Raw genomic sequence first — 14989 nt, 5'->3', positions numbered from 1 at the left:
GGGAACACATGCCACTTTCAGGGAGACAGAGCACCATTACTCCTCCATGCATCAGGAAGCATTGTGCCTATCTTTGTCACAAATATTTCAGAGGCACGTGCTGAGGTAGTGTCCCGCCACACAGACTACTAGCACTGAGACTGCAAATTCTCTAGGGCAGGGACCATCTTTTTGTTCTGCGTTAGTACAAAAACTCACAACGGGGTCTTGCACCATGACCGAAGCTCCCAGATGCTACTGCAGTACAAATAAATAAATAATAACAGTGTTACTTTAAGCTGTAGTTTGCTGACACAACTGAGACCACAAGGTTATTTTTGAAAGAGAAAAATCTGGTAAAGATTAAGTGAGGAGAAGAAGGACAGGGCTATTAGAGGGCAGCTACCATTAGAACCTCTTGAACAACATTCTCATTGGCAGGACAGCATTGAAGTATCTCCTTTTCATAAGCTATGTAGTATTTGCTGTCTTTGTCTTCAAAGTTGCTGTGCTCCATCTCCCCAAATAAAAATTAATTTTTTCTGCATGCTGAAGGTAAATCACTGTGAAGAATTTAAAGCACACATGGAAAATTCACCAAAATCCCAAATATTACGGTTCATGGGAAAAACTCACAAACCGTATGACTACTGGTCATTTGGCACAGCCATGTTTGCACATGGCAGATCTGCTGCAAATTGGTACAGACCTCTGCTCTTACCTTCTGCAAAGCACTATCCAGTAGAGCTGACTGAAAAAGTTTTTTAGGAGGTTCTCTTCTCCTCTACTGAGGAACATTTTGATGAAAAAAAAAAACAAGAAAAGTTTTTAAATCTAAATTTTCTATGGACAAATTTTAAGTTAGACAGAAGATAAATATTGAAATATTTTGACCAGCAATGAAATATATTGATTTGGAAGTGCTGCAACTTTGCAGTTTGGGTGCCTCTAGCTATTAAAGTTGGCTACTCCAGCCTTCTATGAAGCAATACATCAACATTCTTCTTGGTTTCTTTTATAATTTTGCACAACTCTGTTAATGAACTTCTTGAATGCAATGCATTCATCTTTGGTGTCCAGTACTTCCATTCCTTCAATTGATATGCTCATTAGTTCATTCACATGATCATGCAGAAGGTGACTTCTTTCAGAACACAAAATTCTATTCAATGATGAAAAAGAACGCTCAACTGTAGCTGTTGTGACTGGGAGTAGCAAGAATTCCTACTTCTTTCATCCCAGGAAACATAACACAAAGATCGGTTCGAGCCACTAGTGATGAAAAAAAGAAGTTGAAGTCAAATCTTCATTCATTCATAGTATGATATTCCACTCTGTGTTCAAATTCTCTATTCTGTCCTGAGTACATGGCAGCCCCATTGCTGGTGGTGCCTCATTCCATTCAACTGTCAGTGTGTTATAGGACAGGGATCTCTAAAAGCTACGTAGAGGTTGAGTAGAATCTAGAAGTCGCTGTTGTTGACTTTTAAGAATCAAGTCTGTGTACTTTTTCAGTTGTCTTAACAAACACTTCTTGTCCTCTTCACTTAAGGATTCAATATAAATGCCTTCATTAGTCAACTTCTGGACTGAAGTCTTTGCTTCTTCCAGTACTTTTTCAATTGATAGCTCTCTGATTGATCCAAATGTAGCTTCTATTGCTGGACAAAGATCTACTACTGTTGTAGCAGATGCCTGGATGGCATTGTTTAATGACCCAAGTGGTTTCAACGGTAGACTTACGAGAGAGAATGGCAATAGTCTTCTCTGAATGTAGTAGCAAAAGTAATCCACCGGCTTCACTACTTAGATCCATCCCATCTTGGTAGATACTTTCCAAAGCCAGTAATAATGGCTGGAGTAATTTTAAGACAACAGCCAAGGATCGCTCATGAGAAAGCCAGAGAGTTTTCCCAGGTTGGACTAATTTGAACTTCAGTCCCAGTATATCTTCTATATTTTCCAAGATATTCAGTCTTTTTGGACTCTTTCTGAAAAAAGAATATAATGAAGACATTACATTTATAGCTTTTAAAATGTCTTTTGAAAAGCCTGCAGCTTGTACTAGCGCTAGTTGGAGTAGATGGCCTCTGCAGTGTGTATAGGAGAGATTAGAGTTACACTTTTCTCTGAGAAAAGCTTGTACTCCACCATGTCTTCCAGAGAAGTTTGCAGCTCCATCAAATGCACAAGCAGCCATCTGTTTGGGGTCCAACTGACAAGCATTTAACTCTTCTAAGATGGGGATTGTCACAGATGCAGCCGATGTGTCTTCTATAACTTGAACATCTAGAAATGCATCTACTGGCCTACCACTGACATCAAGATAACATACAAAATGACTTAATACTTGATGCCCATTTGCATCAGTGCATTCATCAGCCATGTATACAAATTTTTTGAATGTGGTGAGGGAGTTCTTCACTTTTTCAGCTGTTGAGTCTTTCACTCTTGCACCACATGCTTCTAGCCAGTCAGTTGAGTTTCTTGCAGAAAGATAGTGAGCATTTGCTGGTCTTGTTCAGAACCAGTGTTCAACTTCAGGATGGGAACAAGTGACAATGCACTTAACATTGACCTTCAGTTTGTAGTGTGTGGTAGGTATCTTTTGCTTAAATAGAAAGTATGATGCCACAGCCATGTTTGTTTGCATGAACTGTGTTGCGTCTCCAGCATTCTTAACAGCCTCATTAACACTCACCTTGGTCAGTGGAGACTCAGAGTTCAGAAGTGCTTTCACATGAGTTCACCTCTCATGTGGTGGGGAAAGAAGGCACCTTGCTCGTCCCTCCAGCTGCTCACTGTTCGTTCTGGCCACTGTTGTTCGTTGTGCCACCATTCACTCCATTGCTCTGTTGCCAATGGCCCTGCACCATCACCTTCTGCTGCCACCTGCCACTGTGACCTCTGCGAGTTGGTCTCTTGAGGTTCCACCCAGCTCTCAGTGATTTCAGCTGAGCTCTCAGTGGGGGAACCTCGCTTCTAGTGCAGACGGGGCCACCTCTTCCACAGAAACACTGTCCCACAGCAGGTCTAAGCTCTTAGACCTGATTATCAGTGATTTCAGATGTAGTGGTCACTTAACAAAACAAAAGTCTATCTATGGCAGGGATGGGCAAATTTTTTGGCTCGAGGGCCACATATTGGTATGGAAATTTTATGGTGGGCCATGAATGCTCACAAAATTGGGGGTTGGGGTGCATGAGGGAGTGAGGGCTCTGGCTGGAGATACGGGCTCTGAAGTGGGACCAGAAATTAGGAGTTCAGGGTGTGGGAGGGGGCTCTGGGTAGGGCAGGGGGTTGGAGTACGGGTGGGGGATGAAGGCTCTGGGTTGCAGGAGGGTGGGACCGAGGGCTTCAGAGGGCAGGAGGGGGATCAGGGCTTGGGCAGGGGGTTGAGGCATGGGAGGGAGTCAGGGGTGCAGGTTCTGGGCAGCACTTACCTCAGGCAACTCCCGGAAGCAGCGGCATATCCCCCCTCCAGTTCCTATGTGGAGGTGCAGCCAGGTGGCTCAGCGCACTGCACCATCTGCAGGCACCCCCCCCGCACCTCCCATTGGCCTGTTTGCTGGCCAATGGGAGCTGTGGAAGCAGTGCTTGTGGTGGGGCAGTGTGCAGAGCCCCCTTGCTGTCTCTATGCGTAGGAGCTGGAGGGGGGATGTGCCGCTGCTTCCAGGAGCTGTGAGGAGCAAGCCCCCGACCCCACTCCCTGTCAGGAGCTCGAGGGTCTTATTAAAACATCTGAAGGGCCTTTTGCAGCCCCCGACCGTAGTTTGCCCACCCCTGATCTATGGAGCCTAATCAGCTCTGTCTTTAAACAGTGGAGAGGGGCAGGTCAAATAATACTTGTGACTCAGGCAGACCATCAAGCAAAACACCTTTCCCCACCCTCTCTCTTGATGACCTCAATCAGCACAGGCTAAGTACAGTTCTACTGCCCTTTACTCATACAATAAGAACAACAACATTTCATTACCCGCCCCCTCTGCATTCAAGTGATTTGTAACCCAACCCCAGCCAAAATCTGTGGGCAACACAGCTCTGTTTGCTGGATACCTAGGTAGATTAGGTGTGACTGTAAATACAATCTGGTCCTGAAGCCTTTCCCCCCAGCCCCCAGCTCATCAAGAGCTGTCAGGGACAGCTCATTTAGACTTTGCTTACAAATCATCATTTGAAATTATTAGGTTGGCCAACGTCAACAAAATGAATGCACTGACATTGTCATAAAAAACAACAGCTGTATAAGGAAGCTAGTCTATGTTCATACTTTTCAAATCTATTATACTTTTTTCAGATACACATATTTTATCATACACTTTATATGCTTTTGAAGTGTGTAGTAATGTTTCAATTTCAATTCAAATTTCCAAACAATCACTAAATTGGCAACACTGCATGTAACTAGTTTACAAAACTGGGGGGAGGAAGGGTGTTGGGGAAATTCAGAGGGGGGTGTACACACACACCCCAAGGGGGGTGTAGGGAAATCCCTGGTCTTAGTGAGGGTATTCTAATGTAGCGTGTAAAGAATAACAGTTTTGAATGAAAGCATTACCTGGCAAGAAAAGAAAATTCATTTGGGCTGGCTTCTACTAATTCTTGATATTAAGATAACGGGAACATCCTGCTCCGACACTTCCTTTCACTTCTTCACCACACACACACACACACACACAGTGCAGAAGGGATTTTAACTGTAGTGATTATTTTTTAAATGGAATTATCTGTTCCCTACCCGTTACTACGCAACATTTATTTATGTGTGTGTTGACTTCGGTTCAGATTTTCAAATTTAGGCATGTGAAGTTGCATGCATATGACTACAAGTATTAACTTATGCACTCAGATCTAGATGAGTGCAAATACCAAGTTTCAACAACCGTGTCAGAAATGTAGACACATAAATTTAGGCACATACAAATTCATTCAACTGCGTCTGAAAACCTAGTCCTCGGTAATGTACACTGTCTGTTTTCTGAGCACCTTGAGTGCTTTAGATTCTGACCTCATTTACACTGGTGTAAATCCAAAGTAACTTCACTTTAGTTAGTTGGGTTCTTAGGGCCCAATTCACCATATTCCAGTCCCTTGTATAATCAATGAAACAAGGGCAAACCAGGTGCACTGTTCTGATTTGGAAACATTTTACATCAATTTAACACTCACTTGCATTAGTATAAAGTACTACAAAGGTGCCATATGAGTCCAGAGAGTAACTCAGGATTTAGCAAAAAAAAAAAAAAATCAGAGGTGTCTGGATCAAGGTTTTTGTTCAGACCAAACTCTTATATTTGAAGTGTGTAAATATCAGAGAGGGAGATACGGTACAAGGGATTATGGGAAGAAATGGGATGAAATTAAGAAATGCTGATAGTTACAATATTTAGCGAATTTTCCTGATATATATTAGATTGTGAACGTCTCCCAAGCAAATTGTTGGAAGCCCCATCAATTAGGATGTTGAAAATTAGAGTGGACAAAAAGCTGAAATAAAAAGCTGTATTGTAGGCTACAATCTTGCATTAGCAAGGAGACAAATGGATGACCTTGCTGTTTTCCATACAGGTGAAATCCTGACCCCATTGTAGTTCATGAGAGTTTGACATTGCCTTCAGTCAGGCCAGGATTTCACCTGATGAATCTGTACCAAAAATCAGATTACAATACTTTGAATCTTTATTTTTCCAGTGTTCAAATTCAAGTTATATACAATTTAACATACTTGTATTGTTCCGCTTATTGTGCCAATACAAATATTTACTGAGATTTAACAAGTAGGCACAAGATATGTACCTTTTAGTTTTATCTACATATCTCTTACACAGTTATTAAACTTCCCCAAAAATAAAATTTTAATAATCTTTAACACACAATAACTATCCTATTAAATTCAACTCTTTAGTTTGGAAAAATAATTATTCATTTGAGAGACTTAATTTAAAGTGTTACCACAGATCTACATCTCTGTAAGTTAGACTGTAATATTTCTTGTTAGAAACATTACAGTAAATTCATTTCATGGTGAGAATCAGCCATTATCCTGGTTTCAAGAGGGTGTGGGGAGAAGATAGTATGTCTGAGAATAGATAGGTGTGCTTCATTCCTGCTGTATCTGAGTCAATAAACCCACATTGTTTAGGTTGCCATTGCACTTTGATGTATGTATTTCATTTTACATTATTTTCCCACCTTCATACATGGGTCCAAAGGGAGCAATTTCCAGCCCTCTTTGGGCAGAATGGTCACTGAGTGTTTGCACATATGCTAGGTTAGTGCATTTGTGTGCTAAATACTGCAACTGCATGCAAAGTCTGTGACTGCATGTGATTGCATGCAGAATCATAGACCCGGTCTACACTACAGGTTACTTTGCTATAATTTACATCACTCAGGGGTGTTAATAATCCATACCCCTGAGAGATGTAAGTTATATTGATTGACCTAAGTGCCAGTGTAGGCAGCGCTACATCAGTGGGAGAGTTTCTCCCGCTGACATAGCTACTGACTCTCACAGAGGCAGGAGTTAAGCCGATGGGAGAGCTCTCTCCCATCAGCTAAGAGCATCTCCACCATAAGCGCTACAGCTGTCGGTGCAGCTGTGCCACTGTAAATGCTGTAGCATAGATGTTGCCATAGTAGCTTGACACAGAAATGCACCCCCAAAGTTATGAAATTCTGGTCTTCTCCCTCCTTCAGCACAGCACTCTCTTGAACCATCATTCGTTTGCCTTTGCCAAAAAAAAATTTCACCTAGGCAGAGCCCTCCTGTGATATCAATGGAGCAACCTATGACAGAGAACTTTCAAACCTCATAGGACTAGAAAAACAATGTTCTGTTCTGGTTTGTTTTATTTGCTTTTGTCTTGTATTATGGAAGTGCTAGTGGTGACTCTATAATGAAGGATGACTTGAGATTTTTCAATTAAAGAGGAATGAAATTCCCATTCCACATTTTAGTGCTTGAAATGTCCAGGGTTTCAATCCAACACGTACTTATGCACACAAGTAACTACACACATTAACAGTCCATTGAACACCTTGGGTCTACACACATGTAAAACTTATGCATGTTCATGTTGCTAGGATCAGGGACTACATTTGTAAAAAAGATTTGTTGCAGAGGCATCTTGTGCCAAATAGTGTCTATTTTACTAACCCCCACAGCTTTGCTTCAGTGTTCAGTGACAGACAAATGGCACTTACTACCTTATATAGTATTTGGCCATGAGCAATATCCCTTAAATAGTTTGCTTCAAATTCTTTAAACATTGGTGATAGCATATAGTTTACTCATCAAGAGGGGAAAAGGCTTTCAGAAAATTAAAAAATGTGTTAGACCCATCTTTACTACAATGTAAATGGAGTTTTTGAAAATCAGATTTAAGAACATGGCAATTGATATTTCATTCTGCATTGCTTAGTGGTCAGAATAAATGGCTTCCTATCTTCAGGCAACATTTTTCACCTGATACGTCAGGTTTTTAAACAACAGTGTAAGCAGAAGAACAGTTTGTGTAAGTAAATGAACCGTGTCAGTGACTGTAATTCAGTCAGCATTGAAAACATGATCAAAATGTATTAAATTATTTGTGATAGTTTCTCTCGGCAAGAAGACAATTCTATTTCAACAACAACAAAATTAACTAGAATATGAAACTGAATAATAATGAAAATGTCAGGTCCCTTTAAATAGTATCTGAGTGCTAAGATTCTCTACATCTTAAGTAGAATTTCATTCTGGAAGAACTAAGAAAAGTAATTTGTGTTTAAATCTACAGTGTTTCAAAAGGATTGCTCTACAGGTAGATTAAACAAAGAAACCCAGGCCAAAGAATCCATCTATATAACCATTTTCAAACAGGCAACACATTTTACACAACATAAAAGACAAGCTCCTACATTATGTGATAGCTAAAAACTCTTGTATTGATTCCTAAAACTATTGACTTAATTTTATCAAAATGTATTTGTTCACCTCTGCTGCATCAATGATCTTCTGTATTTTATATGTAAATAATCTATTCTATTCCCTTGATCATGTTAATCTTACTAATGACAAATTACCATTCTTCACATACAGTTCCTAGATTTACAAATTATCACTCCTGCTTTCAGGGGACTGAGAATCAGCCACGCTTGCTAATGCCTCCATGGATCGCCTGACACATAGCAGATTTTTATATTCCTTTTTAAAGCATTCAGCTCATGAGAAATAATTTATAAATCTGGCTATCACTCGCACTTATCCTCTTACTGCTTGAGGGGGAAAAGAACAAGATCAAATTGGGAGGATTATTAACAATTTAAGAACTTTATTTGCTTCAGTTAACCCTTTTCAGGGAGGACTGCAAACTAAAATGCACTACTTTTTTTTTTTTTTTAAAGGGGGAGAAGTGGCATGTTTATTCAAGTGCAGCAGGGAACTTCCACATAACAGATTCTTGTCTCCAAATACACTTCCATTAGCTGATTTTTTAAAATTTCCATTCATGTAGTTTGTGGGTGTGAAACATTCATTTAAACCTAAAAGCTTGCTCTGCATCCTAGATCAGGGGTTCTCAACCTTTTTCTTTCTGAGGCCCCCCCAACATGCTATAAAAACTCCACGGCCCAGCTGTGCCACAAAAGCTGTTTTTCTGCATATAAAAGTCAGGGCCAGCATTAGGGGATAGCAAGCAGGGCACTTGTCCAGGGCCCCATGCACAGGGAGCACCGTGAAGCTAAGGGCTAGTCTTCACTTACCGGCTGGTCCGGCGGCACGCCATTGATGTTCTGGGATCGATCCCGGAAGTGCTCACAGTCGGCGCCGGTACTCCAGCTCGCCGAGAGGAGTACGCGGCATCGACTGGGGGAGACTTCCTGCCGCGTCTGGACCGCGGTAAGTTCGGACTAAGGTACTTCGAATTCAGCTACGTTATTAACGTAGCTGAATTTGCGTACCTTAGTCCGATTTGGGGACTTAGTGGGGACCAGGCCTAAGTTGCTCAGGCTTCGGCTTCAGCCCCGAGTGATGGGGCTTGGAGCCCTGGGCTGCAGTACTGCCTGGTGGGGCTTTGGCTTTCTGCCCTTGGCCCTAGTGAGTCTAATGCTGGCCATGCTTGGCCAACCCCCTGAAACCTGCCCATGGCCCTCCAAGGGCCTGTGATCCACTGTCCTAGATAACATAACATGACTTGCACTATAGAATTAGAATTGTGACCAAGCAAGCAAGTTGAAAATTCATCCCTTGCCATTACACCTCTGCAAACTGAATGCAATGTGGGTGTAACATGATGCCATCCTGCTCTGACTACACAAGGTGCAGGGTAATGGAGAATCAGGTTCTAAAACTGCCCTTGGTTTTTTCCTTGTTATACTGTAAGGTTACAGCATGCAAATGGTCCAATGCACTCCCATTGCAGTTAGTAAGTGTCTTTCTATTTAGTTTAGTAGGAGTTAGATCAAGCCCATAGTCGTCAGCAACTTGTGTTAGTACCACATGTCCTGCATTAAGCATATAGAGGGAAAAATAGCATACTAGTGACACGAAGGATCAGTGACATCTATTTTTCTTAGATTTTGTGTGCCAAAATCTCAGTTGTTCTACCCAGCAAAGTAAATGGGTTTGATGTAGTTAGGTTCATTGTGATCAGAGAAGAGAGAGTCTCTCCTTGGATCACTGAATCTCATTGCTCAAGCACTATTGTAGCCTCATGCAGTACCTATATCAGAGAGTTTCAGATGATGACTCCATGTCATTGAAGATCCTCCAATCCACTCTCAAAACCCCTTTCCACAGCAGACCGTAAGGAGCCATTGACCTATGACCTCTCCCCTGCTCTCCCTGTAATGACACTATAGGGGTATATGGTTGACAGCTATGATTTGCTTATTAGTTTGAAACATGCATGGGGGCAAGTAGATGAACATAAATATACATGAGTAATTGGGATTATTAAGGTTGCTAAGGGTAACATTCTGTTGTATTAGTACGAGGGCTTGTGGGAGTAGTTAGCCCAAGGCTTGGATTTTGCTAAATTAGTGTAAGCCTGAAGGGATAACCCTAGGCCATAATTCTGCACTTTCATCTGAAGAAGCAAACAAGTGACCATAAAGGGCACTGTACAGCACAAGATTCCCGCAGATGGGAGTTTTGGAGGGATTTTTGCAACAAGGTTTCTATGCAGTATCTATGCAATTAAACCACATTGACACAAATTATTAAATATTAATTATTATGGTTAATTATGGATACCCAGAATGCCACAGATGAGATGGGGGCAGGAACTGACCTTATAATAACTGTGGTAACAGAACGAATATGGATATACATCCATGACATTTACATAATATGATGTATAAGACACCATGCCTAGTTCCTTTTCTTGGGTTCTCTTGGGCACTGAACTGGTGTCAACTGGATCTGTGGCCTTCTGAGGTGCTCCAAAACTGCGTCTTCATCCCTTTATTCTTCTTCTTATCTCTCTTAGAGTGTAAGCATGAAATGTGTTTATTAGCCCTGCCATACTGGGAGCACAGATGTGAGGGAACCCAGGCCTATGGGTCCCTAGGAAGTGCCGAGGCCTGGACTGTCACCTAGCAGCTCACCTGAGTAACCGGGGGAGCACACAGTGAAGGGTTAGCTGACAGAGGGCTCCATCCCCAAAGCTCCTGATTGGAGGAAACACCCAGCCCCATGATTGGCTGAGGGGCTCTATATAAACCAGGAAGTAACAATAGCAACCTGTCTAGGCAATTAGATGAATTCCTGGCTGGCTGCTACAGACCCCTCCTGCTTGTCTCTGCTGAGCCCAGCATCCCTGCCTTTTCCTGGTCTCCTATCCCAGACTCCCACCTACTCCCAGTTCCTGCTGTCCTGCCCTACTCCAGGTCTCTGTTCCTCTGCCTTACCTGTGACACTGCCTCCTGCTCCGACCTTTGGCTTGGTACCCGATGCGGTCTTTGGTTTAGACTCTGGGCTCTGACCACTAACTACAAGCAACAAGAAGTATCACCACAGTGTAATTACATTTTAATTGCATTGTAACCACAGTCACTGTGTTACAAAGTGCAACCCGCTTCCACAAAAGCCTTGGCATCCTCAGGATATATTCATTTTGCCACACACCTTCTCTTCCTATTCTTCTTGCATCCCATCCTGGAATACCTCACATCTGGGCAGCCAAACAAGTTGCTGACTCAATTCCCAGCAGACATCAGAACAGTCTTCAAACAATGTTATTTAACTAATTTAAATGAAGTGAGTCTGTTGTGTCTTTTGCTCTTTACACAACAAATGTAAGTAAGGACCACACAGGCTTAGTGGGGTCAAAATAACCATGTTTACTACAATACACAATATATAAGACCTAGTAATATATACACACATACCCCACTGCTCTACATCTAAACATAGAACACAGTGAGCACTACAAGAGGATTCACAAACTATTTAAAGACGCACTAACCAATTCATCTAGACTACAGGTTCAGATGTTTTGTAGTCATACTAGCTGACTCCCTTCCAGACAGCTAGAAGGATGGCCATATTCTCTACATGTATGTGGGCAATGTAGCAGTGTGACGGAAGTATTTTACAAGGTACATACCCGGTCATTGAATGGGGAAGGAGACAATGCTGGTATGATCGGTGACATTCTATCCCAACTCTTTCCAATACCTGTCAATTAAAATAAAGAATATTAACCTGATAATACTGGTAATTAATAGGTATTTTTAGAAAAAGGCCTTGAGGGTGGAAGTAGGAGCAGCCCTGGATCAATGAGGCTATCCTCTTCCCCTGCAGAAATGCATGTCTGGGTATGTGAAACAAGAATTAAAGGGAAAGGAGAGCCGAGGTTGTCTTGGCACCACAATGGAATTTCATTACTTCATAACAAACTTTTAGGGGCAAGACAGCTTATTTCAGTACATTTTGAGCCCTCTGCTTCCCAGGAGGGAGACAGGAGACTGATGAAAGCAAACTATGCTAATCATGGAGTGCCAGGCAAGTGTAGCAACCTGCTTCATAGCTGAGGCAGGGTGCTGTTGTAATAGAGTCGGGGGAACTCTCTTGGCAGCATTGCCAAACTCAAGAGTTAAAAAGCAAACAAACCAAAATAAACCCAAGAGATTTACTTCCAGCCTGAAATGCACATGGAGCCCATCCACAGGGTATGCATCTCATCCTACATGCATACAAATGCAACATTTCATGTCCTAAAGAGAATAAGAGACGTACCTCAAAGTGGACATGGGGCATTCTCTGTTTGCCATTCAGGAATCAGACTCAGCCACCTTTCCAGCATCGCCCCTTGCAGCTGAGACCCATTCTGTTTTTGTCTGGGCTTAAGAGTCTGGGCAGCTCAATCTACTTTGAGCCTTGGCATACACATTTCTTTTTCCTATGCCCTTCCTCATTTCAGAGTAGAGAACTCCCTTCTCTGAAGTTGTCAATGCCATTTGGTCACTCATCGACTGCTGCAATACTCCTATAGAAGCAGGATCTACATAAAGAAATGCTCCTTTCAGTGAGATGCAAAAGCCATTAGCTGATGTTTAAAACACTACAGCTATAATAAAGCAACTGGAAGAGGAAAAAAAAGAATTAGCAAAGAAAAGCTAGACCTGTAGCAGCTTCACCAAAGAAGCTATCTCCTGACTAGTGGAAATAAAACACTGAGCCAGACACTGTGGTTTGTTGTTGTTGTTGGTTTTTTGTTTTTTTTTAAAGGACAATTGCAAAGGCTTCTGGGAGCTTGCCAGGCTATAAAAACCTGGTGATTTCAAACTGAGGGCAACTGAAGAAAGGTTGTAGAGGAGCTTTCTAATATGGGCTGTAGAAGTTGTACTGCTAAAGTCTGCAATAGTGCAACCAGAGCAGAGGAAAAAGCTGAAGGGAGCTCAGGATAGAGTCTCATGCTAAAGGATAGTTCTACAAAGGGGACTTAGACTCAGCATTGCAACATCCAACATTTGGCTGCCCTACTACCTTGTAGACTCCACAGCCCAAAGTTAGGTGCCCTGTATAAGGCATGGGGGAGACCTAGGGGGCCTCAGAAAAGGATTCACAGATACCAGCAAGCTGATCAGGGAGCAATAGGAAATGCTGAGAAGAGGGGTGTGGCCTAAGTCACAGCCTTCAAAAAGACTTAGGCAACTAAATCTAGGTTGGAGCGAGGCACCTATTTGGTTTGGGAGTCAACCTTGTAAACCCTCTCTTAAGCCCATCCTTGCTGTGGCTGGTGCTGTTGGCTCCCCTTTAGCCCAGTGGTTGGTGCCCTCTCCTAGACTGTAGGAGAATGAGGTTCAATTCCCCGTAGCTGATGTAGGGCAGTGATTGGAATACACATTTCTTACCTCTCTGGAGTGTGCACTAGTTGTTGGGCTGTGGGGTATGCCAGTGGGACACAATCTCTCCTGTTGAAGCTGCTCCTCTTTGTGTAAATAATTAGTTACTGGGTCAGCTGAAGTGTGAGAAAGTCTTTGCAGCTCAGGGGTTAGGGCATTCACTTGGGATGTAGAAGACACAAGTTCAAGTCCTTTTCCTATACATCAGATTACCAGCCCAGGTTCTGCAAGACAAAGAACCAACATGAGGTAACAGAGACATAACCCTGATAAAGCAATTTTAACTCTCTTATTGTGCCTGCAAAGCTAGCTTATGAGATAACTTTGAAGAGAAAAAATCAGGGGAAGAGTCTTGCATAATTTTGGGGCTTATCAGTGAGGTAAGATGGAACTTGAATGACACCGATGTTCATATTTAGTCATGTTTATATCATAACTTGGACCACCAAATTCAGAAATAAACAGAAAGGTTAACTTATGTGTGTACTGTCCACTGCCAAGGTTGCTTAATTTGTGATAGCATCCTAGCTCTGATGACATAGCTCCTTGGGGTGGAGAGTAGCTCACTTGCCAAGATACGACTGATATCACCATCATCTGAGCACACTCCTTGAGCTTTACTACTGGGAAATACTTAAATCCAAGAGGAAAAAAAAACACTTCAGGGAGGCAGCCACCCATCACTCTGTATGTTTTTCCCCAAATGATTGAGTAAATTAAGTTAATGTGTAAAATAATAATAACAACAGTAGTTAATAATTTATGTTAATTTAATATGTTCCTGCCAAAATGCTAGGGGTGCACTACAACAGTATAAAAAGTAATATACTATAAGAAAAACATAATGAAATACCACCTGCTTTAAATACAAACACTTAGAAATTAATGGATTGGAAAGGAAGATAATAAATATAGGTCATCAACTGTGGTCATTCTGCAAACATACTTGAATAGAAAATTTGTGTGTGTGTGTGTTTAAAGTGGGAAGGGAAGGGTGCAATTAGAGTAGAGAGAGTCTCATACTGGACTGCTCAATCCGTCAACCCCTAAACTATGAGTGGTGTCTGAGCATAGATATTCATCAGTACAAGGCTTAAATCTCAAATGTTGCCAAGACAAGCACCATTAAGGACTTTAACAGCTAATAGTGAAGTTGATCGATCACTTTGTAAGACACCAACAAGAACACAGGATGGGTGTAAAATGACCATCATAGCTCAGACCAGGGAGGAATCATTCCACTACAACCAGAGCAAGTAGCAAGCTTTTTTGTCCCTAAGGGTGTGTTGCTATGCAGGTCATTATGGGACAATTAAAGGTGCAGGTGACACAAACTGCACAACTCAAAAAATCCTGGGTACTGTGTCCAGTATATAATTTTCCATGGAAAGGGCAGAGTCAGAAAAGAATACCAAGATTCCTTTTTCATTTATTAAAAAAAAATATTAATGGAGATATCCTATCTCCTAGAACTGGAAGGGACCTTGAAAGGTCATCAAGTCCAGCCCCCTGCCTTCACTAGCAGGACCAAGTAGTGATTTTGCCCCAGATCCCTAAGTGCCCCCCTCAAGGATTGAATTCACAATCCTGGGTATAGCAGGCCAATGCTCAAACCACTGAGCTATCCCTCCCCCCATATTCTGATCATATGTGATAGTTAATAATATGTATGGATTCA

At 42.0% G+C, this 14989-nt stretch overlaps 1 long non-coding RNA gene across 1 annotated transcript in view; it reads right to left on the bottom strand.

The window, feature by feature from the left end:
• The window catches only part of LOC117876120, an 80507-nt gene extending 66984 nt beyond the window's left edge, over nucleotides 1-13523 (bottom strand). Inside the window, exons 1-2 of the long non-coding RNA XR_004645426.1 lie at nucleotides 13321-13523; nucleotides 11571-11641 (exon numbers count right to left, since the gene is read on the bottom strand). This is a non-coding gene — a long non-coding RNA (uncharacterized LOC117876120). The remainder of the gene's footprint in view (nucleotides 1-11570; nucleotides 11642-13320) is intronic.
• Nucleotides 13524-14989: the final 1466 nt, after the last annotated feature.

This window comes from Trachemys scripta, chromosome 4, assembly GCF_013100865.1.
Source record: "Trachemys scripta elegans isolate TJP31775 chromosome 4, CAS_Tse_1.0, whole genome shotgun sequence".
Taxonomy (NCBI): Eukaryota; Metazoa; Chordata; order Testudines; family Emydidae; genus Trachemys; species Trachemys scripta.
Note: the sequence above shows the minus strand (reverse complement) of the source record. Positions and strands in the feature narration are given on the sequence as shown.